Source organism: Clarias gariepinus, chromosome 21 (genome assembly GCF_024256425.1).
Source record: "Clarias gariepinus isolate MV-2021 ecotype Netherlands chromosome 21, CGAR_prim_01v2, whole genome shotgun sequence".
Taxonomy (NCBI): Eukaryota; Metazoa; Chordata; class Actinopteri; order Siluriformes; family Clariidae; genus Clarias; species Clarias gariepinus.
In genome coordinates, this window is record NC_071120.1 from 22889056 (window position 1) to 22916783 (window position 27728).

At 39.6% G+C, this 27728-nt stretch overlaps 1 protein-coding gene across 1 annotated transcript in view; it reads right to left on the bottom strand.

The window, feature by feature from the left end:
- whrnb (whirlin b) overlaps nucleotides 1–27728 on the bottom strand; it is a 91505-nt gene that overhangs the window by 58174 nt on the left and 5603 nt on the right. The window lies entirely within an intron of this gene.

The window sequence follows — 27728 nt, forward strand, 5'->3', positions numbered from 1 at the left end:
CACAGCACTTAGTCCGCGTGTTAATTTAATCCATCAGTGCGCACACAGGCAAAGTCAGCCGGATAAATAATTACTGTTCTTCATCACACTTTAATTTCAATAAATGTTAATATCGCATTCAGATCAGAGTGACGTTCACACAGAAGGGCGCGCGCTCCAGTCACTTCCTTCCTTGCAACGGGATGGGTGACGACTCCATACCCACTGTACAGGACAGCTGTAAGCTAAATAAACTTGAATATCGTCGCCATTTACAAGCTCCATTTATCCATGGAAAACATCCACAGCTATCCATCTCACATTTAATATGATAGTTTTATTTTTTTCTCTTCCCTTCCCTTTCATGCTGTATATATATATATTGGATCCAGAGTCTGTCATTCTGCGCAATCAAAAGTCCCGGTTTGACTTGAACGCCCCTAACATATATACACCTATATACACACACACACACACACACACATACATATATATATATATATATATATATATATATATATACACTTTGTCAGTGCTCAGTGGATAAAGTTTATAACAGACTGGCACTTTTGTTTTTACAGAAGATGGAGCGTTTATTGACTCGCAGCCTTTGAGCGAATGAGAAGGTGAAAGCAAAAAAAATAAAAATAAAAAGAGAGAGAGAGTAATGGGCGTAGAATAAAAGAGTGCAATGAGTCAGATGTGCGCATGTATCAGTAGCATAAAGGATGTCTGGAGCATCTTGTTAAGGCTCTGTTCTAGCTGACTCGGTTATGAATTCACTCCCTCGGGGAGAAGAAGTAAGCAGATGTACTGTAGGATCACAACACCTGAGGCTTGCTTCTAAAGAAAACTGTACAGAACAAAAATATTACATGATACATTCCTGCGTTAGTTTTATACTCAAGGAGACAGGCTATATGCCAGGGGCGTTCAAGTCAAACCGGGACTTTGGATTGCGCAGAATGACAGAATCTGGATCCAAACTCTTGGCTGGGGACTCTCTTCCTTCTTGGAGACCCTGAATGGAGTACTGCATCAGGCTTCAGTTGGAGATTCCAGAGTCTTGCTGCGGGACACACATGTTGGCAATGATGGAGATACTTGGAGGGGTGTGATTGGGAGGAACGTCCTCCCTGGTCTAAACCCGAGCGGTGTTTTGTTATTGGATTTCTGTTCTAGTCATGTATTGTTCATCATAAATACCATGTTCGAACACAGGGATGCTCATAAGTGTACTTGGTACCAGAGCACCTTAGGCCGAAGGTCATTGATCGATTTCATGATCGTGATGGGTTTTCTCAGAAGGGTAGCTGGCTTTTCGCTTAGAGATAAGATGAGAAGTTCAGTCATCCGTGAGAAACTCAAAGTGGAGCCGCTACTCCTTTGCGTGAAAAGGAGTCAGTTGAGGTGGTCCAGGCATCTAGTAAGGATGTCACCAGGACGCCTCTCTAGGGAGGTGTTCCTGGCAGGTCTAACTGGAAGGAGACCACGAGGCAGACCAAGGACTAGATGGAGAGATTATATCTCCACACTGGCCTGGGAACGCCTTGGGAGTCCCTAGTCGGAGTTAGCTTAGGTGGCTGGGGAAAGGGAAGTTTGCTGGAACTGCTAGCCCTGCGACCCGACTTTGGATAAGCGGTTGAAGATAGATGGATGGAAAATGACAGAAAACAATTATAAGAGAAAAATCTACAGTTATATTTCAATATAATCCCCTACTACACTTTTACACTCATTCTAGTGTTTTACTAGTGCTTGGATACCATCAAGATTGCCTGCTTCACGCTAGCCTCCCGGGAACTCCTGTAATAGCTAAAATATGTGGAAATTACTTGGAGTGAGGTCAGAACTGTAAAGGGGGATGTGCTGATAACCCACCAGCTGAGTTCCTGTAACGTGCAAGTGGTGTTGATGAATGATTGCGTGTACAGTTCCCACATAGAGATGTGTCTCTTTTACATTTCAATGTTTTACTGCGACTAAAGGTCTCATCACCATACTGTCCTTAAAGTCTTCTGTAAATATCAATCGGTTTCACGCCTTTCATCACAAGTCCCAGTTTGACCTGAACGCCTCTTATACCATTTATGACTGATTCAGTAGAAATAATATCTAATCATGTTATAGAACATTTACACCGGTTTGACAGATGCTCTTATACAGAGCGACATACTGTACAGCACATCTACCTCATTTCAACAACTGAGCAGCTGCTGGTTAGGGGACTAGATCATTTACATTTATGGCATTTGGCAGGCGCCCTTATCCAGAGCGAGTTTTATTTTCATCTCATTATACGTTTAAGCAGTGGGGGTTATGGCCTTGCTTAAGGGCGCAACAGTGGCACCTTGGTGGTGGTGGTGGTGGGGTTTGAACCTGGGACCTTCTGAACCGTAGTCCAATACCTTAACCACTGAGCATTCAAACTCATGAGTTACTGCGATAAATAACACAGGGACGGAAACACCCCTTAATCAGATCTAGATCTGTCCACGGGGTATTAACAAGAGAGCATATTTACAAGGCAGATGCATCCATTTGATTGCATTATTGCCCACTGTAGCTAACTGTCATGAATCTTCAGGATATTGTTGCTCCATAAGCTATGAAAAGCCTCTCCATATAACACAATGTTCTAGCAGACCAACGCTCGGAGATATTTTTATGTAATAAAATTGGATGACTCCGATCCTGACCGAGGCACAACAACGCGTGCGTCAACATTCACATTACAGATGACACGCTAAAAACACTTAAAGCACGTCGCACAGACTCCATGAAGAGCGCGGAGTCAAGTACGTGAGTCATAACTGCATCAGAGAGCAGGTCATTTCCATATATAAATACCACATTCCATAAATAAAGACCAACCTTGCTTCGGTAATAACCATCTGACAATACAGAATATCTGTCCTGATTGTGCTGGACTGTTCGGCTCATGTTTTAAAAATTAACACTGTGACATGACAAAAGCAGAATTTATACTTTTTTTTTTTCTTTTTAAAACGAAGCCTTGGACACCTACTGAGAACGACCTGTCAAATTTAGCTACCCCCCTCAGGGCTAAGACACCAGTCATGCACGGAATGACGGAGGAAGCGACAAAGAAAAAGATAGTGAGAGATGAGTAGAGCGAGTGAGAGATCTGAAGAGAAATATTTCAATATTTTGACAGGCCTTCGATGAATAATCCATAAGCCCATGGACTCTTCTTGTCAGGGAAAAGATGGCAAAGCAGATGTTTTCATGCGTGAACACAGCGGACCTGTGACCCCGCATCCAGCCGCGAACAAACCCAACTCGGATCAATTTGTAGTAGCACCCAGGGCAAGAGTGAGCGTGGTATTGGCAAAATAAATCATGCACATGCATTATATGGAGATGGAGCTGAAATGATTCTGTATATAATATCATATCGTGTTAAACCACGCCACAGCCGAAATCGTAAAAACCTTGGATTGGGTGTTTATTGCTTTAATAAACAGCATGGCTCTGAGTGCAGTTCAGACTGTAACATACTGTAAATTACAGGTTTAAATGATTGCACTAGATCTAATCTCTTATCGTTGAACAAAAGGTGTTTTGGGTGTGTGTTGGGTCAGCACTTTGTTACAGCCTGGTTGTAGGTTTTCCCACATGGAAGAGTCTTCAAGCAGTCGAAAGAAAAAGTATGTGAACCTTTTGGAATTTCATCGTTTTTTTTTGTTTTTTTTGGGGTTTTTTTGTTTTTTTTTTAAAGTATTGACAAATATAATGTGGCTTAAATAATAACCCCCAGAAAATTCCGATTTTTAATGTCTTTATTGAGAACGCCTATAAAAACCTTAAAGTGCTAGTGATAAAAGTATAGGAATCCATGAGTAAATGACTCAAAAAAAGCTAATTGGGGTCAGGTGTTAGCATACCCGCAGTCTCGATAAGAAAACGGGTTTGGAGGTGAGGACTAGAGCTACTTAGACTGATAAAAAACACGTACATGTCTCGCCAACAAGAGCTTTCACAGAATCTATGATCTCAATTCAATTCAAGTCAACTATACTTATATAGGGCTTTTAATAATAGTCGTCGTATTAAAGTAGCTTCACAAAATAAAAAGAAAATTTATGAAATTAATTATGAGTGAGAAAAATGTTTTTAGATAATAATGAGATTGTCCCTGAGCCTCTGGATGCTTTAGGATCCTCGCAGGGTTGGCCTTTGTCTATTAACGCTGGCACAATCTCCAGATGTCTCGGGATGGGTAGAAAAAGAAAGAACAGGTGGAAAAAATTAGCCGTTGAGGATATTAGCAGCACTAGATGAGAGTGTGCATTTAGATGTCTGAGCCCTGTACTCTATCTGGCTATTTCAAAGCTTAGGAGCTAAATATGAATACGCTCTACCCCCTTTTGTAGATTTTAATATTCTAGGGACTACCAGTCTGGAGTTTTGTGATCTTAAGGAGCATGGTGGATTGTAATGTGGCAGAAGACTGGCTAGATACAGTACGTACGTGGGAGCTAAACCGTTCAGAGCTTTGTCCGCAAGTAATGCTAGTTTGTAATTAATTCCAAACTGAACAAGAATTGTTCATTTATATCAAACTGGAAAGGGTTACAAAATGAATTCAAAGACTTTAGAAAGTCACCAGTCCACAGTTAAGCAGACGGAGACACTTTGGGACTGTGGCTACTCCACCAAAAAGTGGGCACCCAGTCAAAATGCCCCCAGGAGCACTCATCAGTGAGGTAGAGAAACAACCCAGAGTGACAGCCAAAGATTCGAAGGCATCATTGAAACTGGCTAACATCTGTCCTCAGTCTACAGTCTGTAAAACATCGAACAAGTAGGGTGTCCATGGCATTGGCAAAATATTTCTATCCTGATAAAACTTAGACTGAACTGTTTAGGAAGAACATGTAGCACTAAATCTGGCGTGAAAAGGGCAGTGCATACAATATCATCCTGAAAATATCATCTTAACTGTAAAGTATGGTTTGGGACCGCTTCGCCTTATCAGGGCCTGGCCAGCTTGCAGTCATAGAGGGGAAAAAACAGCTCTGTTAAGGTTCCGCTACAGCATTTCAGTTGGATTGAGGTCTGGACTTTGACAAGGCAATTCAAAAGCATAGATTCTTTTATTTTTCAGCCATTCTGATGTAGATTATCAGGTCTGCTTGGCCTGTTGCATGACCCAATTTTGACCAAGCTTTATCTGTAGCTGTCAGACAGATAGCCACACATTTGCCTCTGGAATATTCTGGTGTACAGAAGAGTTTATGGTCGACTTAATGACTGCAAGGTGTCCAGGTCCTGTGGCTGCAAAAACAAGTCCAAATCATCGCACCTCCATCACTGTGCTTGACAGTGGGTATGAGGTGTCTCTACTTGCGTTTTTTTTTTCCTCCAAAAAATGGTACTGGACCTTAAGGCCAAACACTTTGGTCTCGTCTGTCCATATTACATTGTTCCAGAAGTCTGGTGCTTGGTTCAGTCATGCTTCCATGTTCTTTTTGGACAAAAGAGGCTTTCTCCTGGCAAGCCTTTTAAACTATCTGCACTTGTTCAGTCTTCTTCTAATTGTGCTGTCATGGAACATGCTTATTGAGGCCTGTAGGGTCTGAGATGTTTCTCTGAGCATTGCACAGTCTGACCTCGGGGTGAATGTGCTAGGACGTACCGTACCGTACACTCCGGAGTCAACCAGCTTCTTGAATGCTTGAATGCGTCTTGAATGCTTTCCATTTGTAAATAATCCTTCTCACTATAGAACACTGAGCTTCAAATTGTTTGGAAATGGTTTTGTTACCCTTTCCAAATGGATGTGCACCAACAACTGCTTCTCTAAGACCATTGCTTATGTCTTTCCCTCTTGGCATTGAGTTAACGCAAACCTAAATAGACCACCGAACTGCCAAAACACCTGCTTTTATAGAGGTGTGCTAATCTGCTGATGATAAATGAATCCTGGGCTGATGATTAGCAGCACCTGGCTGCAACTTACCCTCTTAAATTCTCTGGAAGCAGTAAGAGGGTACTTAATATTGCTTGCATGTTTCTTTTTTCTTTCTGGCTTCAGTCTCTGCCCTACAGATAACAGCAGAGCTGAGCAGCAAGCCAGGGGAGGGGTTGGGCATATGTCACACTTGAGGGAAATCTGAAAAAATGACAAAAAATGATTTTTGCATAATAGTGAAAATAACCATCAATAATTAGGTATTTTTATTTGACGGCACAATGTTCGTTATTTATACTACAGCACTAATAAATTACAGTAGATCTCTTCATTCATCAGACGGTGCTGACAGTCAATCTGGCAAACCATAATAAACCAGTTCCAGCGACAGGATGTGTGCCATGCCTGTGCCATTATTTCATGTGACATGTGGCCCACATATCTTACTCACTCCTAGCTGCAACCTTTTTCTGATTGGTCAAATGATAATAAGGCTCTTGATGTCACATAACACTAATTCTAAAAAGTTAAGCTTCTTAAAAACTCCTCCACTTCGCAGGAAAGAAATCCCACCACATTCTCTCCATCTTGTGACTGCTTCTTATAAGATTACCCAGGGCTCCAGATGGGGCTGGAATGGTTGGCAATGCGCTTAATGCTTTTTATTTTGTGATTGGTTTTTATTCAGGCAGTCGCGTCCTTTACAAAAATAAAAAATAAAATACACTGAGCTTTAATCTGTGAAAGATTCTCTCCGCTGCTGCGTCTACTGTACCTGCCCGGCATGAGAGTACAAGAACGTGCATGAACATAAGGCATCACACCGTGCGGCTGTCATACGCTTGTAAATGTTTTACCAGTGCCATCACGTGCGTTCTTGTGCTGTCATGCTGTATCCACAGTAAATGCACTTGGATGCATGCACCAAAAAGCAGAGATTAATTTAACACTTAATTTGGAAGTATTTTCTAATCGCTGTTTTCAACATTTGTATGATTTTCTTATATTGGATTTTTTTTCTCTATTTGAATATTCTAGTTTTTTTTAAATAATTGTTAGCACTCTTGTCTTGCACCTCCAGGATCCGGGTTCGATTCTCACCTCGGGTCTGTGAGCATGGAGTTTGCATGTTCCCCTTGTGTGTGGTTGGCTTCCTCCTACAGTCCAAAGATATACAGATTAGGCTAATTGGCATTTCCAAATTGCTCATAGCGTGTGAGTGTGTGCCCTGCGATGGATTGGTACCCCACCTTGTGCCCTAAGTCTCCTGGGATAGGCTCCAGACCGCCCGTAACCGTGTATACAGGATTAAGCGGGATAGACGATGAGTGAGTAAGTGTACTGGCTAGTGCAATTCATTTTCACCAGAGGTTGGTAGTAATGAGTTATATTTACTTTACTTATCTTACCCAGACTCAATCAGTATTCAGTATTCAGCAAAGCACAGCTAACTGCAGTACGTTTCTTGTACCCATTGCTCCAGTTTAAATCAGTGATGATATATAAAAAGGGTTAAATTTAAGCTTTTAAAAGTTTTGATTTCGCTCCTAAATATTTTCAGTTTAAGAGCCAAAGGCTGTTCGTCTTGAGCCCAGTAATAAAGGCGGAAGTCGAACCCAGACCCTGGAGGTGCAAGGCAATAATGCTATTAGCACTAATAGTAATATTACTGTAGGTGTTCCAACCAGTAGTATAAATAAATAAATAAATAAATAAATTTTTTGGGAAATATCTGTAGGCCAAAAAAGGAAGCAAGATTTGTACAATACTACTTTTCAGACAAAAAAAGAAGGAAGAAACAAAGATAAAGAAAGAAGCAGGTCCAATAAGAAGCAGAGTGGATGAGGGATGAGGTCGATTAGTGTGTTAAGGCTCTGATCAGAAGGTCGCCGGTTTGAACCCCAGCTCCTCCAGGTTGCCGCTGTTGGGCTCTTGAGCAAGGCCCTTAACCCGTCTGCTCCAGCCTTCTGAAAAAAGCTGGGATATGTAAAGAATTTCACTGTGCAATATGTGACGAACAAATGGTGAACTTAACCACTAGGACTAACAATGCAACACATACGAGACAATACAAAAGCCTTTACACCCAACTACTGTACATAAAACATTATAAGAGTAAGATGAGAGTTTTACATCAGTATGGAACCTTTAATGGCTCCTTACTCACAAGTCCAGGAGCCATTAGCTCTTGCTATAGTGGGTAGTGGGGAGGTGGGGAGTTCACGGTGTCAATCAGACGAGTCATCTTCCTGTCAGTTTCAGCCGCAGGAAGAGACAGTACAGTCCGTCCAGACCGAGACACGCAGGCAGCTCATTCCGTCTACATGTCTGTTACGTGCCTGTCAGCTTCCTGTACTGTATACGAACGACTGTGTTCTTTCTAACAGTTCTGCCGAGGCGAACATTGTGGAAAGAAAGCTGCCAGTACTAACACAACAGTGATGCAAGTGAGAAATGACTTACTCATGTAGGAAATATATCCAAGGACAGCTGGCTAATAATACTGCCCTCTTAAAGTCTTGGCTTTTTTTTTTTACCCAGTTATTCAGCTTACAGCATTTCATTCAGGATTTACTATGAATTATTGAGACGTAATGGTAAAGAAGGGCACAGTTTGGTTCAGGAGGTTTAAGATTTACGGTTAAATATTATCAGTGAAAATCATCTGTGTAAAATATATATATAGTGTCTTTGTAAATTCTATATTTAGCAGAGATTTCTATTGGACAAGCAGATTTTGTGATGTTGCTCTTTTATTGGGTGCATAACAAAAAAAAAATCATAAATGAAACTATTTTAATCCAACCTAATCATGCCTTACCCCCTCCAGAGACCCCGTCATAGGAAAAACTTAGCACGCTTTACCCCCTCCAGAGACCCCCCTCTGCCAGCACAGATGCAGGGAAGAAAAATCCTGTTTTTTCATCTTAAGTGTCCTCCTATAAAATTCTTTTATAAAAGATAAAAGATAAAAATATTTATTTTTCTGGATCTTCACTATTTGTCCCACACATGTTCAACATTCAGCAATATTACAACTACGTACAATACTGTATGTACTCATGGTATCGGTCCTATAAAGGGTCTCACCTAGGTGAAAAAGTGAATTTTCAAATAGGATCATATAACACCATTTTTCAAAATACTTAAAGCTTTTTATCTCCCGATCCTTTCATTTTTGTAAATATACATACACATTTATATTTTTATCAGATAAAAGGAAACACATTTGCTAAATAGAGTTTCATGCCCTCTTATGGATGTAGTGTTCAGAACTTTTTTTGAATTCAAATCTTTCAATGGTCTTAACTGGCATTCAGATGAAACGTCGCCAATTCAGATTTCACATGAAAAGATATAAACCTGAAAAAGCGTAATATTTTAAGAGGCAAAGATGTTAAGATATCGCAACATGAATTTGACATGGTTACGGACACTACTTCCCTGGAATTTTAATGGTATACACAGTATGTTAACAATTAATATTGTTACAATTAATATATACCGCTTTGTCCTGTATTCAGGGTCGGACACCTGCACCAATCAGTTGCAGGGCACTGATTTACACACTACTGGCAATTTGGAATGTGGGAGGAAACCGGAGTACCTGGAGGAAACCCACCAAGCACAGGAAGAAAATGCAAACTTTACGCACACAGAGACGGGAATCGAGTCTGGGCCCTGAAAGTGTAAGGCGCCAGTGCTAACCACTTTACCACCATGTCTAATTTAAAGCATTTAAAGTAAACCAATGTTGGTTGTGAATTTGGGGGGGGAAATCCTTCATTTTGCAAGGAATGCTTTAATTTAAGCAACAAATTTTACAGGTCATATGCTCCTTGAAGCTTATACCAAGTTCACTATTAATACTCATAAAGGAATATAAATATTAAGCATTTTAAATGATTATTGTTTGAAGCGAGACAGTATAACGCACATATCGCACATCATCTCTCCAAAACGGCTAAAGTTAGCAACGTGATTTTGGTAGGGAAGAAGGATTGATCACTTCCATGTTGCATAAACATCAGAAGTAGCTTTTCTGGCACACACACTTTCTGTATTGCATGTACTATATGACATAAAAAAAAACTAAATCAGTACCAGTACTGTTCTGGCTAACTCTATAATGCTGAGTTCAAGCATTTCAGAAACTCATAATTTTTAACACAAAACAGTCTACAGTAGCATGTACTGTACTGTACACACCGGATGGTACAGAGCAGCGTAAAAACATCCAGTAAGTAAGAGTTCAACATTCGGAAGTGTCTTCAAGATATAAGAAAACATTAATTTATGCTGCAGTAACTTAAATAACCTTCAGACCTCGACTTTTGAGATGCATGGACAACAACAGAAGAATACGTTCTGCCTTCGCCAAGCACCAGAACTAGAAAACCGTTGCCTAAATCGATAAATCTCTTTCTATTTTTTTTCTGCAGCATGCAGATGGTGGGGTCAGAATTCGAAGTCAACAGCACAATCCAATGTTCTTCGTGTGAACAGTTCAGGCTGGACGAGGTGCTGTAATGGTAATATTTGGGCATGTTTTTTGGCACACGCTGGGCATCTTAATACCCATCGAGCTTTGTTTGAATGCCACAGCCTTTCTGAGTATCAGGAAACCGTGCCAAGCAGAGCGCAGCACAGCTGTTGACCTCTGTATCGCTATGTCTAAGGTCATCATTTAAACTTCCATCTCTATATTAACTCAAAAGCTGTATGTAAACCCACCTGTGTTTTTTTTTTTTTTGGATTTTAGATTTGGAACTTAAAATATGAGGGTGAGTCAAAAATGATCCGCACTCTAGCTGCAAAAATGTAACTTTTAGAAAAGGAAAATAAACATTTTTTGACATGATCTCCTTGCTTTTTAGGACACTTTGTCCATCTGACAATAACAAGCTTTCAAATTCCATCATTAAAAAATGTTTTACTGTAGGCTGAACTGCGAGCCACAAATGCACTGCTGTCTTCAATTCTTCATCGGAAGTGAATCTCCGTCCTACAGAGCTGCTTTTAGGAACTCAAACAGGTGAGACACACTGTTGAATCCCAGAAAACTGTAAGCGTTGATGAATTTTCCAGCTGGTGGTCGATTTTTGAACTTTTCCTCGCTCTACGCTGCGTGGCAACGGATGTTCTAATATAAACAGAGTGCGGATAATTTTTGACTTACCCTCGTGAATTAAAACACTAATTTTGTACCAAATTCTGTCAAGCTGATAGGTAGTTTAAAAATATAATATTTATGGTGTTGTGTATAATTAATTAACAATTGATGGTTATTAAGTTTAACTATTGGTCAAGGAATGTAGGTAATAAACACATAATATATACTGTATAGAACATACTGTATAAACCTAAAATATGTTGGGGTTCTTTGCATACTGAAGCGTTCCGAATCCCATAAACATATACAACCACCACATGCTATAACATTCATACATTCATGCCAAAGTGAAATTGAATTGATTTTTTTTTCTTCTTTTGTTTTTATCAACCCCTCCAGATTTTTATGATGTTCATTACCCCATAAAGTGGTCTTCTCATTTCTGCTGTATCATTAAAATCTGGAACCAAATGCAAAGCGAGTGACGACGGCACTGACACAGTGATGCTCTTGAACATGCTCAAAGCAAACCCCTGCCAGAAAGTCATTTTATGTTTTTTTTTATTTTACTTGTTTCAGCAAAATCATAATTGAACATGAGCTTCACTGAGCTGCATCTTCTGCATGGAATGCATCTTTCTATCCTGAGAGCAGCTGGAATACGGTCTATAAAACCTTTCAATGATATGACAAGCAAGTTTAAAAGGACACAAGAAGCGTCTATTCGGCGTTCCTGGATCGTGCAAGCCACTCGTGTCCTCTCGCCCCTGAACATGAGCGTGAATGCAATCTGTATTAACCTTATATGCGCGACATCTTCTGTAGAAGAGAAAAACGCAGGTCTATTACTATTTAAAACATACGGTTGGGTTAATAAATATTGGAACAATGCACTGTTTGGCAGTTGGCCTCTCTACGGTACACCACACATTGATTTTGAAATAAGGCACTCAAGATGGTAAAGACTTTCAGCTTTAATTCACAGGGTCTGACAGGCCACACCTGGCCATACGACTGCTCGTTAGCCAGTTGCTCCATTATTTATGAGCCACCAAAAATGTGTATGTGTGTATAAAAATAACGGTAGTTAGATACAGGGATAGTCAATGTCACACCTTCTCGAAGTCTTGACTTTGCTCATTGATCTTGATTGTTCATTCATTCATTCATTCACTTATCCTGTACAGGGAGCCTATCTCAAGAGACTTTGGGTACAAGGTGGGGTACACCCTGGACAGGGTACCAATCCATCGCAGGGCACACACACACACACTCTACAGACAATTTGGGAACGGCAATTGCTGGAGGAAAACATGCAAACTCCTCGAACCTGGAGGTGCAAATCCACAGTGCTAATCACTACATCACTTATCAAACCAACCTACATCTTGATTGTTTTATTTCACATATATACATGGTGGTTTACAGAGGCCAAATGCCCCAAATCATACCGTTGTTCCAATATTATCAGGCTGTACAGTATGTCCTTAACATACATTAAGCATTCAAGTCAACCTGGGACCTGAAGTCTTTAAGCGCAGTAAAGCATGTGAACAGTGCAAACATTTTGAAGAACCCCAGCTAAGGTGATTCGGAACCCAAAGCAGTTGTTCCCAGGATAGCCTATCACCAGCTTGTGGAAACTGTACACACAATCATTCACCAAAACCACTTGCACATTGCAGGAACTCAGCTGTGAGTTATTTTTACATCCCTATACAGACCTGGCCATCTCCACATGTTTGGGAGTTCTTGGGAGGCCAGTGTGATTACAGTATGGGTTCAGAAGACCTTGATGGTATCCAAGCACTCGTGGAACACTGGGATAAGTACATTAGTGTAGCAGGGGATAATAAATGGAGTTTTTACTCTTATAACTGCTGGAAGAACAAACAAGGCGTTCCTATACCTTCCATGCCAACCTACAACCCAAGGCGTTTCATGTCAACCTACATCTTGATTGTTTTACTTCAAATATATACGTATAGATATTTCAAATATGCTGCCATGCCTTGTAGCAGTCTCCATTTTGCAGTCATAAAAACGACCATTAAATTTTAACAGCGCCACCTGCAGTACAGGAGCCCTCGATGTGCCAGCCAACATGTAACCACAGGGAGTATGCAAGCTTTTTAGAGCATCTTCACTTCTTTACATAGAACTCTTTTTAAAAAGACAGACTGGAAAAAAGCAACAGATTTCAGCCTGCTGTGTGTGTGAATGGTTGTAAATATGTTACATAACTGCCTCTTCAAGTACGCCGTAACATCCAGGCTGTCAGGAGCGGAGGATGAAAGAGTAGCCGTTCCAGAATAAAATCATGCTCCCGCATTCGATTCCGTCCTTCTTTTGCATCCTTTCTTTTAATTCAGTCTTGTTTTCTCAAGTGCCTGCTAGTTTGCATTTCGCTCGCTCCGTCTCTCCGCGGAGAGGACGCGCGGCGCCGCATGCTGAGGTTACGGCTGCGAGATGCTGTGGCCTCTCTGAAATGAAAGCACTCCAGATCAGAATGCGTGCCTTCGGGGACAGAGCAGGAAGAGATGACAAGCATGAGTATGGTGTGCGATTTAAAGCTGGGGAAAAGAAACTACAAATAAAGCTTTGAACCTCCAAAGCGTTGGAATCAATCACGAGGGTCATGAATTGGTATTCAGATACGTGGATGCTTTATATTAATCCCTTAGCTGTGACTTTAAATGTCAGTCCTTATTAATGTTCTAAGATGCTGATGACGTGAGACGTGAATTAATGAACGAGTGAGAATGCTGAATCAACACTGCGTTCTTGTTTTAATGATTAAAAGAGACTGCGTTCAGATATTTATGACTTTATTTGGCTGAATGCAAGAGGAAGGCAAGTGTGCTCTAGTACAGAATATACTTGTGTTTTAGGGAGACAGGTGCAAAGAGTGGAGTGGTAGAGAGGTATGATGAGATTTATTACTGCTACAGTACAGTGCTGTGAAAAAGTATTTGCCCCCCTTTCTGTTTATTTACTTTTGTATTTTTTTTTTTGCCATATTTGTCAGACTTGAATGGTTCAGATTATCAAACGGATTTGTCTAAACCTATCCTGGCCCTTTAGTGTGTGAAAAAATAATCAATCAATCAGATATTCACACAACTGGCAGTGAGTGTTTTGCAAAAAAATAAAATAAAAAATAATAAAAAAATCAGGATGGGGGCAAACACTTTTTCACAGCACTGTATACGATCCAATCAGTGTACTGTATATATTGTTGATACAACATTTAGACACCCTTATCCAGAGAAACTTACATTTTTAGCTTATTACACATCTGAGCAGTTGAGGGTCAAGTGCCTTGCTCAAGGGCCCAACAGTGGCAACTTGGTGGTTGTGGGGTTTGAACCTGGGACCTTCCAAATCATAGTTTAATGCCCTAACCACTAAGCTACCTTACCGTCTACAAACCTTTAAACTGGTAAAGGGGGTAGCTCAGTGGTTAAAGCATTGGACTACGGTTCGGAAGATCCCAGGTTCAAACCCCACAACCATCAAGTTGCCACTGTTGGGCCCTTGAGCAAGGCCCTTAACCCTCAACTGCTCAGATGTGTAATGAGATAAAGATAAGAGGATAAGAGTGTCTGCCAAATGCCTAAATGTAAATGTAAAAGCATTAAGGGCATCCAATGCTTCTATCACTCATGACCGTGGGGACCAAAGGCCAGTCCGTCTTTTCCGATCACACAGCAAAGGCAAAAAAGTTAATGCTGTCTTTGATAGAAAGGTACCAGAACACTCACTGACCATCCAGGGGATGCCCCGGACAATCAAATGGACCCACCCTGCAACCCACTGCACCCAAAGGAGTCCACCGCTAATGTCCCGGGGCCAGACACCTCTAGAGTCCTTCTGTGGAGTCTTCCCCTAAGAGGCCAGAGATGCTCAAGTGGTACAAGGGGTACCTACAGGACAGTGTTTTGTATTGTAATGCACCGTCTTTTTGTGCATTTTTTTAAAACAATAATTTGAGAATAACATGTGCTTCTAGCACATAGCATTCACAGTATGAGCAAGCTCAACTCTGTGCAACTCTGCCCAGGTAGCAGGAGCTGAATTATGTCAGACTCCATCACATGGACCTTGCATTTTGCGGCTAGGGGTACTTGACTATCAGCCACTTTAGAGCGATTTGAGTGCAGCATTAAACACAACAGGCCAGGCACGAATAGTCTCTCACTCGCTCTCTTTCAGTAATCATTTTATCCTGGTCAGAGTAATGGTGCATCTGGAGTCTATCCCAGGAACACTGAGTGGGAGGTGGGAACACAGGCCAGATGGGACACTGGTCCATCACAAGGCACCATGCACATACACATGTATTCACACCTCAGCTCAAGTTACAGGTGTTATAGCCAATCTGTTCTGTCGTGTGAAAGGAAAATCGATAAACTCAGTAGAACTCGGGCCTCATCTTCTTCACTATATCTCTCACACACACTGTGACATATGCGTCAGCAGGTCAGCTCTTTACAGCCTTAAAAGTAGAAAAGGGTCAACTTGAAACATCACACCAATGTCGGATGTTTTATACTAAACAAGGTCAGCGTTTTAAAGTGCATCTTTCAGACCTTTCGACCCAAGAATACATGCATACTCCTCATAAATTGGAAACGGACGCTCGGCTTTACTTTAGCTAAGGTATATGCAGTGTTAAATAGGATTCCGCTCCGAGCAGGCGAAGAGGACTGATGTCTGAGCTCTGCAGAGGACAGGTAAATTAGCTGTCACTTTTAATCTGTGAGGAGATACGCTGCCCTCCTTTGCCTTGCTTCCGTTCTTCTTCTCCTTCTCGGATTCACTTTTCATCCCATCCCTTTTTGGCCTTGGACCGTACCTTAGGTGTTCCTTACTGTCACTCATTTTTCTCCCAGGGTCTTTATAGAAACAGACAGGTCTATGCTAAGTCAAGAATAGAAACGTCTCCCTGGTAAATGCTTGTCCTGCTCAGCTAATGCACCTTGGTAAGTACATTCGGCTCCAAAATAATTGGCACCCTTTCAGAAAATCCATCCATCCATCTTGTATAACAATTATTAGAGCTGTGCAAGTTAATGTATTATGCAATAATGATCTTTGGACGAATAATTCAATTAATTGAAAGGATGGGTCAGAATCAACAATAATTTTTTGACTCATTTTTTTTTTGTCTCGTCTGCCATGTGAGAAGCTTTGATTCCCAGCCAGTGCCCAAACCCCAGCCACTGGATGCAGTGCCAGTCCCAAGCGGGGGTAAAATGGGAGGGTTGCATCAGGAAGGGCATCTGGGGTAAAATCTGTGCCAAGCTTATATGTCAGCTGTGGTGACCCCTTGCCGGGAGCAGCCGAAAGACCAAGAACTATTTAGGTAAACAGACAAATTCCTTAAAATATTCCATAATCTCTAAAGAATCTGTATGCAGCAATGTTTGAAGGTTAAGCACACTTTGCAAATTATGCATTCGCCTGTCAGTTGTGTCTCATTAGCTAGATAGATAGATAATGCCTAGACACTGCAGTGCACCAGATACCAATATTTACAATTTTATACAATATTTTAATTGTAGTGAATGTATAAAATGTCCAAAGTCTGGTATATTGTATAACAAAAAAATGGTTGTCCTGTAAAGATGTCCTGATGATAAATAATCCTAATTTTGGTTGAAATTCACAGTCCAATACAGGTCTGAGACCAAATGGCGTCTGTTCAAGCATGCAGTAAAGACCATGTAATGTTGTCCTCCCCGCAACGTCTTCTCAGGCTGCTTTTAAATGAGGTCAGCTGACACCGCTTTTGTTCACTGGGATTCCCTTACGATTAAAAGGCGGAGTCTCGCGAAACTATAATGCGGAACCGAAACACCAAATCTGTGTGTGTGTTTTGTTTTGTTTTTTTATGTATATTTGTATCAAAGGTGTATAGAACTCACTTTGTTAGACTTACAAACAAATCCGACTTACAAACTTGCTCCCGGAACTCGTCAGGGACTGTACTACTACTACTGATTATAATAATAATATGGAATGAATAATGGAATTATTCATATTAATATTATATTAAATTATTATACATACATTATAATACATTATTACATTACTGTTTTATAATAATAATTATTATTATTTTTGATTCACAGATGGCAATGTTTTTTTTCTAGTAATTAAATTTAAAATACTTCTGTATCTGTATAAATGTTGGTTCTTGTGAGAGGCTAATAGAGCTTCTTTGAAGACAGCACAGCCACCAAACTTTACTTAGTGACCTGTTATTCATTGATTAGGGTCAATCAATTTGTCAAGGTCATTAAATGCTACTGCATATGGATTCTTCACCAGCATCATTATAATACATCAGAGTCGCTATCGGTAATCAACTGAGCTTGTCTTTTCATTATCCAGCTTTAATATCTAACGATTGAACGACTCATCTGTTCAAGTATAATGTACAATATAATTACATTATAATAATGTACATTCTTTGTGATAATCATGAATAAAAAAAAATAAAAAAACACACAAGTCAAAGCCAAATTCATGCATGACAATCGTATAAGAATTGTTTCTAGTATTCTAAGACAGAAGCACTTCTGAGTGACTGAATGGGAAATCTTTTTACAAGGCAACATTTTGACATCAAAGTCTAAAGATTTTTTAAGCTGTAATGTTTCTCTTTTACATGTTGGCAAAAAGGAAATGAAGGAGGCGATCCTTCACAAGTAGTATTTTGACTGAAGCTATTTTTAGGACTGTACAAAACAAGCCAGATCAACCATAGGACAATCGTATCAATCACTGTACTGTACACTTAAACTCTGCTATGCAAACTAACAACGACCTGGAACATCCGTTTCATATTTGCATCATGGAAAAACAACACACGCTGCCTGTTCAAAACAAGTCACAGTCTCAGTATGGTCAGATTATTGGCTTGCCTAAGGCAAAGAAAACACATTAATAATACCTGGAAGGGTAGTGCGGAAACATCAATTTCAATGAAGTAATGTGGTCAAAAAAAAAAAAAGATAAGTGACCATAAGATTATTTAAACGCTTGCTGAAGCTGCATCTTTAAAAAAAAAAAAATAGAAGTAGAAATCATTTACCAGTTAAAGTAAGAGCATTAGTAGGCACATTAACAATGTGATGTGAACTCACAAACAGCTGTGTGTCTATAAGTAACCACTTGTTAGTGAGAGTGATCAGAAAAAAAAAAAAACAATACTGGGGAGCATAAAGAACTTTGGAATAACTGAGTGGACACTGACCCTATTCCAGAGTAATGGGCGTGTCGCGGTAAGAAGTGAAGCACGTGAAGCGATGCATCCATCATGCAAAGTGGAGGCAGTGTTATGATCTGGTGTTGCTTTAGTTGGTCAGGTCCAGTCCCAGCAATGTTATGTGGCATTAAAATGAAGTCAGCTGATGACCTGAATGTACTGAATCACCAGTGTATCACATCTACAGTATGGAGTTTCTTCTTTACTGAAGGGAGGACTATCTTCTGGAACTCAAGAGTGGTTTCACACAGGAACTGGCCACCATATTGGGCTTCGTAATCAAAATATAAGCATATGCCACTTTTTTATGGTATAATGGGCGATGGATACTCCTTACCCTGGAGATATCTGTCATTTCTATGGCAGCAGTTACTTACAGGGTTGGGATGCCAACTAGGCGCCCAATTGTATCTAAACCCTTTGGGGATATAGGTTTTCTTGAACACATTATGTCCAGATACTGAAGGTTATTTATGTGTATCTTTAAAAAAGCTATGTTTATCACAGAACTAAAAATCATTTCGCAAATCACAAGGGGAAGCTTTAGAGTTAGTCATTATGTTCAGCTACTGCAATGGATCATAACTTTATAAGAGCAAAATATAGAGGCAACACTAAGTGTGTTAGATGCAGAATAGTAGGGACACTGACCCAGAAAACTGTGAGATAAAAATTCACCAGCGATAGCACCATGCGATTTTAAAGGCAAAACGCTACCAGACAATTAGATTAAAAAAAAAATATATATATATATATATATATATATACATATATATATGATGTCAATCTTACAGCCTAGCCTCAGGTTGTGTGTTCTTAGTAAGCACTGGACAGAACAGAAGATTTGGAATTGTGTACAGCAGGGAGGCAGAGACCAAGAAAGCATTGAGTTAATATTCTGGAAGTGTCCTAGACGAGCTGTACGACTGATCTCCAGGGATGACAGAAGACAAAAAAAGGAGAGAAGGCACAAAACATTGTCGACGGCAAGCGGACAAGTTATTTAGACTGCCATTAAGTTTTACAGCGGAGTTAGAACCATGCTGCTCATCTCTGTGTTCGGGAAACAAGAGAGAGACGGACGTGCTCAGACATTCAAATAAGCCCTGACAACAAGCCATTACACGCTCCTGGTCGAAATTAATTACAAATAAATTAGAAGCAGCTAAAGACTCCAAGTGTAAAGGTTTGATGATTTCTATGTCTGCAAAGATAAAGTCAGTGGAAAGCTGTCTGACTTTCAAATGTGCTTGTCTGCAGAACTATACACACTGAGCAAGTGTATAGCTGTATAGCTAACAGCTGTGCGAGCGAAGTTTTAATCATCCATGCATAATCAAAAATATACACTGTGTGTGTGTTGATAACATATGGCAGGTATACTGTCTACGTAAAACTGTCTTAAAATCATTCAAAGGTACAAGCACACGATGCATTAATAGATAGATATATTCTCTAATCGTCGCATGTGGAACAGCTGTGTTGAATTCTTAATTCAGGTGCTGCTTAAGTTTCTCCAGAAGCAGCTCTGACAAACAGGCCTGGTTGTAATACTAATCACTAGTCAATTAATCCCGGTCTAATTACAAGAAGCAGATTTAAAATGGTGTTCTTATATACGATTGTTGAAATAGTGTTGTTATTGTGTTGTCTTATTAATTTCAAAAGACATAAAAAAGAGCACAGACCAAAACAGTTATGGACAAGGTTTATAAAGGTTGCTTTTTTTTTTTGCTTTTTTTTAAACTCCAGCTCACAAACAAAGGCAAAAGTGCAGGCAGCGTGTCGATGAAGAACAGAACCATTTCTCTTGTAAGATATATTTGGTCGAGGGAAAGGAGGATTACGGAGTGGAGTGGCGCGGATCGTGTCCTTACATCAGAAATGCATGAGCACCACGGTGACCTTGTTCCTTACACAAAGGCGCAGAAAAAAATATGCTTCCTTTTTTGCAGTGCAATAACTGACTGCAGATAATTTCAGGTGTTTTGAGAGGGTGGTTAATCTGGAAACGTTACCTGAAACATGGCAATCTGATTCGTATAAATAAAATAAAAAATACTTTTTTTTATTAATTGCCTATTACTGTACATCGAGAAGAAAAGTTCATAAGATACAGCATAAATGAAGTGATATATAGATTCTGGATTAATTTACAGCCATGTCCTTATTAATGTTATCCTGCCCAGCTAAATCTATAGTCATTATCTACTGCACTATAAATGGCTAAAAAGCATTGTCTCATCCATCCAACTTGGGACTGTGGAGGCCAATGGTGACCACTGTATTTATTCCCATTTGTACAACCATGGTAGGACCTCCAGTCAACATTTACATTTTTGGAACGCCAATTAGTCTAATCTGCATGTTTTTGAACTGTGGGAGAAAACCGGAGTACCTGGAAGAAACCCACCACGCACGGGAAGAACATGAAAAATCCATGAACACAGACCCCAGGGACGGGAATCGTGCACAAACACATTTACTCATCACACACACACAAACACACACACACACGTCTCTCTCTTTCACTCTTACACACATTAACCCTCACACACATACACACACATACACACTAACACACTCAACAAATATTTAGGGCCCAAACTGCCCTGTATGGTGTGTGACATGTGCAAGTTGTGCGGTGAACCCGGGTGGCGATGTATTTTTCGAGGTCTTAACACACTCAAGTAACACACAGGTTGTGCGGCCCCCGGGGTGGCGATGGCACAGGGTGCTTGTGCCCGTCATCGTTGCTTGCAACTATATTTTAGTTCTTAGTTTAAATTAAAATCCCTCCAATAGGACTGGCAATGCATGCTGTGGCAGGGTTGGATGGGGTCTGGCAACCCACTGACAAAGAGACTCGAACCCGGATCCTCAGATCCGAAAAGCAACACCCTAGAGCCTTAGCCACCTGAGCTGCATGAGCCAGCACTCCCACCATTTAGTGATAAAAATAGCTTTCCTTGAAGGTAGTTCGAAAACAACTTTTGTTTTATCCAAATCTAGAAGCTTTTTCATAATGAAATTTGCCATTCAGCAATCATTTTTTTTTTTTTTTTTACATCAGTAATCTTATTATCTGCCCCAAAAATAAACTGGATACGATTATAGGAAGCTAAGCCAAACAAGGTCTTATTAATAATTTGCGTTAAAAATAGTAATGTGTTTAAATTTCTAGATTAATCACATGCCTTAACGTATTAATATTGACAGCCCTATTTTTTAGCCCTAAGGAAAGTAGGTTAAGTTAGGTATAGCCACTTTAGCTAATTATGCTTATATACCACTAACAACCTTGTTTTATAACACCAGCCAACTCATGGAAGTTAATATCCTTTAAGTCTCTAATACCCTTTAAATACTCAGTAACTATTGCATTTCATACCTTTTTATTTAATGTGATCTAAAAGCAGCACTAGCTAGCTTTAGTTAAGAAGCTAATTCTGGCTACCTAAAGTGAACTGTGTACAGTATTTGCAGGATGTTTTTATTCATTTTAACCATGCACAAATGTAAAACCTTAACACAAAATATGGTATTTTGTGTACACAATTACTGGAAAACAATAAATGAAAAAATAAACTGTTTTTATTTTACGAGCTAATAGCTAAAGCTGACATGTTAGCACTTATTAGCCTACTGTGAGCAGTGAAACTTTAACTGTATGGAATAATAAAAAAAAATACAGCACCTAGTGCAGCAGATTTGCTCATTTCCACACAAATATTTCAATCTAAATATGTTTCATGTGTTTTAGTGTGAAGACAAGTTTTAATAGGAGCTGCCACAAATGAAAAGTGAAAAGTCTCTCCAAATCCGATGTACTATAGACCTTTTGACGTCACGATGTTACTGACCAGATGCCAGTGCCAAAACCCACCTCCAAAACCAGCCATGAAAGCACTTTCGGCCCATCTGATAATGTTATGTCATCTTAAACAACACTTCACTAACTTGCCTCTGAACAATCTGTGTTGTGTTTCATGGCTAACGCAAACTGTAAAGACTGAATCCCAGATTTCTCTCTACCCTCTGACCAAGGGCACTACATGGTGTGTGGAAGTGATTGTACCCCTACATACCGTACTATCCCTCCATCCATCTAGGAACCTCTGTAGTCCAACTAAGGACCGCAAAGGCCAATGGTCACTATTCTGTTTATTCCCATTTGGAAACGCCAACTAGCCTAATATGCATGTCTTTGGACTAGCTGACTAATTGGCATTCCCAAATTGCCCACAGTGTGTGAATGATAATCGGGCGTCGAGATGGCAACCTGATTTCTTAAAATAACTGCCACAGAAACAGTGGATATATCTCCGGGGTGGGGAGTATGCTTCGCCCGATGTGCCGGATGGTATGTAGACAGTCCAAAATACCAAAATTAATACATGAATAAATAAAAAAAAATTTAAACAGCTAAAAAAAAAAGAGTGTCTGTGGTATTTCCCACTGAAACTAATTGTTTCTATTAAAATGATTTTTGTAAATATTGTGAACCAAGCTATTATTAATGAGTTGAATTAGCACAAAGATCTTGGCAATTAACAAAGATTTTGGCAATGGACAAAAAAAAAAACAGAAAAAAGTGTGTGTGTGTGTGTGTGTGTGTGTGTGTGTGAGAGAGAGAGAGGAAGAGATAGAGAGAGAGACAGAAAGAGATACACTTCTCAGTACAATGTCGATTCAATGTTCGAAAACAAGCAAACTGCTACCAGCCCACACACATGCGGAAAAAAAAAAAAGACAGAGAGACGGAGCGAGAAGGGATGAAATGCCCATCATTATTTCCCTCTTGAACACCTTACTATCTCTGACCGTTATGTAATCGTACTCTGCTTTAAGCTCACACCAATATCTAACATTAAACACAGGCACAGATTCCAGTATAGATAGAAGGAAATAAATATCCTCGGTTGTGTGGCGCTTCTAGATGTTGGGACAAGATTTAGTCCTGACTTTTGGTTCACTCAGCAACATCAAGAAATAAGATAATGTACAGTGCAATGGATCGCTCGTTAGCTATCTATCAATTTAATCTCTGAACTAACAGCTCATTATGAAGGTTTTTACAACATAATTGCCTGGGAGAAGTTAACTGCCAGGGGATTACCGACCACTTTATTAGGTACACCGGTTCATTCATGCAATCTGCCAGCAGCGTAAAACGTAAAATAATTTAGATACAGATCAGAATAAAGAACAAATGTGATCTCAGTACATTTGACCATGGTGCCAGGCAGTCTGGCTTGAATATTTCAGAAACGGCAAATCTCTTGAGATTTTCAAAGACACATTATGTACTTTTCCAATCTTTAACCGAACAGCTTCAGTGAGCTTGTAGCTCAGGGTAAAGACTCCTGTTCTTGGTTATCAGGAGTGAAATCTGATGTGCTCTTCTGCCTCTAGCCCATTCATCTCAAGGCTCAACGTGTTGTGCATTCTGTGATGCTTTTCTGCAGTTGTAAGGGAAAAAAAGTGTTTATTTGAGTTCTTGACAGACTTTCCTTTCAGCTTAACAACCCAGTCTGGCTATTCTTCTCTGATCTCTGTCATCAACCAGAACTGGCCTTCACAGGATAAGGTTTTTTCTTTCCTTGCACCGTTCGGGGGTAAACTGCACAGACAGAGGAAATCGAGCAGTTTCTGAAATACTCACTCATCTGCCACTAACAATGTCAGCAAAAAGGTCACATTTTGGCCATTGCACACACATACTGTATGCAGTATCCATCAACAGTTTGGATACCCCTTTTCTTTTTCACATTCTAGAACAATACTGGAAATTTCAAAACTACTGTATTAAATAACACGTATGGAATTAGATAATAAAGTAGCAACAGCCACAACAGTCATTTGTTATTTTAACCCACAAAGCTCAGCTGTTTTGTAACAGTTCTTGTAACAACAGTATTGTGGCAAGTCATTTGCAAAACCCATCAAGCACCATGATGAAACTCGCTCTCATGAAGACCATCCCAGGAAGGCAAGACCAAAACCTACCTCTGCTGCAGAGGAGAAGTTTGTTAGGAAAGTTACCAGCCTCAAATACAGTGGTACCTCTGGTAACGCCCGCTCCACGAATTTTCGCCTTAAAAACTGAAATCTTTTAAGAAATTTGTCTTGGCATATTAGTTTTTTTTGGCATACGAATGAACGAACTGAATGCCGCTAAGTTGCATGTACGTCAGGAAGCCGTTTAAAACTTGTTTGCGTCAATAGAAAGCCAAGCTTAATTTTTTTTAATGCTTTACAGAGCATACGTAGCAGACACATCTCAATATCAACTGTTTAAATAAGATTATTGCATAATTTTGGACGCCCTCAGTATTGTTTTACAATGTAGAAAAAAGAAAAATCAGGAAAGACCACTAAGTTGGTAGATGTCATAATTTTCTGTCTGGTAGTGTACACACATACATACACATACAGTACATACATGCACGCACGCACACACACACACACACACACACCATCTCCACTTCTCATACCATTTATTCATCATGAATAACCTTTTTTACATTGCAGGAAAGTGCTTGGGGATTTATACCTGCTAATCATACTTAGAAAAAAAGAATTCAAAATGCAACGTGATTTCATTGAGTGCAATTTCATAGAATGGTATTTAAGTCTCTCCTTGAGTTCTACTTGAGCATCAATTCATCGCAGTGAGCAGAATGTCCAAAGAAACATTTTGTTTTTCTCTGCTTTCACTCTCGCCTCGCTTCTACTAGCTGGCCTGATCCATTAACAGAAGGAGCTGCCTGCTCAGCACACTTTGTTTTTGATTTTTTTTTTCTTTTCACTATTTGTTCATTTTGGACATGAAAAGCAACCAGCATGTGAGCACAATTAATACCTGGCATGTTATTTACTAATGCTGGCCCTCCAAAGCGCAATGCACAATGTGTTTGTATGAAAGCTAGCACTGCGTTTCCGTTAGTCATCAGGATCTGGGCATCCAACCTAAATCCATCATGACTCTTTATCAGATCATTGTACTGTATATACTGTAAGATATAGTAAAATATACATCGGATAATATCCTTTATTTATATATCACATCATATTTAAGGGACATGTCAAACCTTGAGAAAATTCTATATAACCAGCATATTTTGTTTAACATTACACGTATACACACATACACACATCCATTCCATTAAGTAAGAGTAGCCTGACTGCCAGACATTACATTTTGACCTTCATTGTGTAACCGGATATTATATTCATAATCACTTCATATTTTTTTAATGCCTAAACATTTCACATTTAGTTAAACATCATATTTTTTACAATTTAAACCTTAAGAGTAATGCATGTGTGAATCGTGACTGGAGGTCCTACCACGGTCGTAAAAAATAGGATAAATACAATGGTCACCGTTGGCCTCCACTGTCCCTAGTGGTTCCTAGATGGATGGATGGATGGATAGGAACCTCAGATGTACAGTAGGTATAGTTCTTTCTTCTAACAACTATATACTTTATATACTGTACACTGAATATAAGCCTACAGTATATTTTCTAAGCTTTAATGTGTCGAAAAATTATGTAATACATAGTCGTAACCAATTGGTTGACCTAAATCATATAAACAATCTTTACTTTATTTATTTGTTTTTAGTCTTTTCTGTCCAACTGTGGGCATTGGTGGCTCACTGGTGGGTTTCTCGCCTGCCATGAGAAAGGCCTGGGTTCGATTCCCACCCAATGGCCAAACCCCAACCACTAGATGCAATGCTGGTCAAAAGCCTGGATAAAATGGGTGGGTTGCATCATGAAGGGCATCCAGCGTAAAACCTGGGCCAAGTTGTGTGCTGATCGGAAAGTCTGCTGTGATGAACAGTTCTCTGTGTAACTATGCTTTTAGGTCTTCTTGCAACTTTTTTCAACCCTGTTTATTTTTAGCACATAGTGTTGGCCAATAGTATTAATCCAACAGTAAATTAAATGTTTCAAATTATTTTTCAATTATGACAAACAATATAATAAGAATATTTTGTTATTTGATGCAATATAATTGCTATGGAGAATGTAATTGCATGTTGGGCAAAGAGTCAAAAGGATGGATGCAGTACTCTGGTGTAACTTGCTCGATCCATGTCGGCTTGATCGCTTCCTGAAAATCATGTACAGAATTTGTTCCATCTATTAACTGAACCAACTCTTCTCGTCTTTATTACTTTAGTTCTATTGTACAGTATAGTACAGTTTCTATTTTTATTTCTATTTTTATGTACAGGATATTTCTATTTTTATTTTTATTTTTATCCTAGTTAAATTTAAATACTTTTATCGTCTTTCTTTTATTCATATTTATTGAATAAGCTTCAATTCTCTTTTTTAAGGTCACTGGCGGTCGTACTGTCTAAGCATTTCGCTGCATATCGTACTGTGTATCACTGTGTATGTGACAAATGAAATTTGAATTTGAATTTTAAAGCCTAAAAGACGTTGTAAATATGAAGTGGATATGCGTAATGGAAATATATTAAATAACAAAAAAAAGTGTCTGAATTACATACTACTGTATTTCCACTCACTGTACACACATTTACAATCACATAAGCAATTAACCTACTGGAATGTTTTTGGAAGGTAAGAAGGCAAACTAAAATACCCAGAGGAAACGCACATGGATCTGCTGTATGTAACACTCTATACAGTACAAACAGCGATCTGATCAGAGTCGATTTGAGGTCCGTGACTTTATAAAGCAGAAAAGCTACATGATGCACTGTGCCTACTGTAATAACAATATGATTTGCTTGAAAAAAGTGTGAAGTCTTTCTGTAATAATTGAGGCAAATATAAGCTATATCGCTGAACCACAAGAGGGTGCGCTATAGAGACAGAGCTCTTGGAACCGTTTCTGATTAAACCCAGTTTATTCTTGAATGAAGCTGAGCTAATTGTGCCTTAAATTGGTTTAGTGACAACACTGAATCCCTAGTCACGGACACACTCCAGGCAAAATCCTTGCTCTGGGAGATCCCCAAAGGCTACTTGTAATTAGGAGGGGCGTTCAATTTAAACCGGGACTTGTGACAAAATCTCTGGAAAATAAGGGCGAAACTCCAAATGACATTTAAACACAGTAAGGTGATGAGACGCAAACGTTCAAAGGGAATGATGATCTCGACTGAGGTGGCTCAGAGCCCACTGCACGCTCCCTTGAACATTCAGCAGGTGGAACGCCTCATCCTTGAAAATTGACTAATTACTTGTCGCTAACTTGAGGAGGAGACGCATCTGTCGCCGGCCGGCGTTTCAGACACGAAGCATTCAGTCCGTTTGTGGCTCTGACATACTGAGAAAACTTTCTACCTTGATGGTATCCAAGCGGTAGTAAAACACTAGGATTACTGCATTAGTGTACCAAGGGAATTTTATATAGAGAAATAAAGGGAGTTG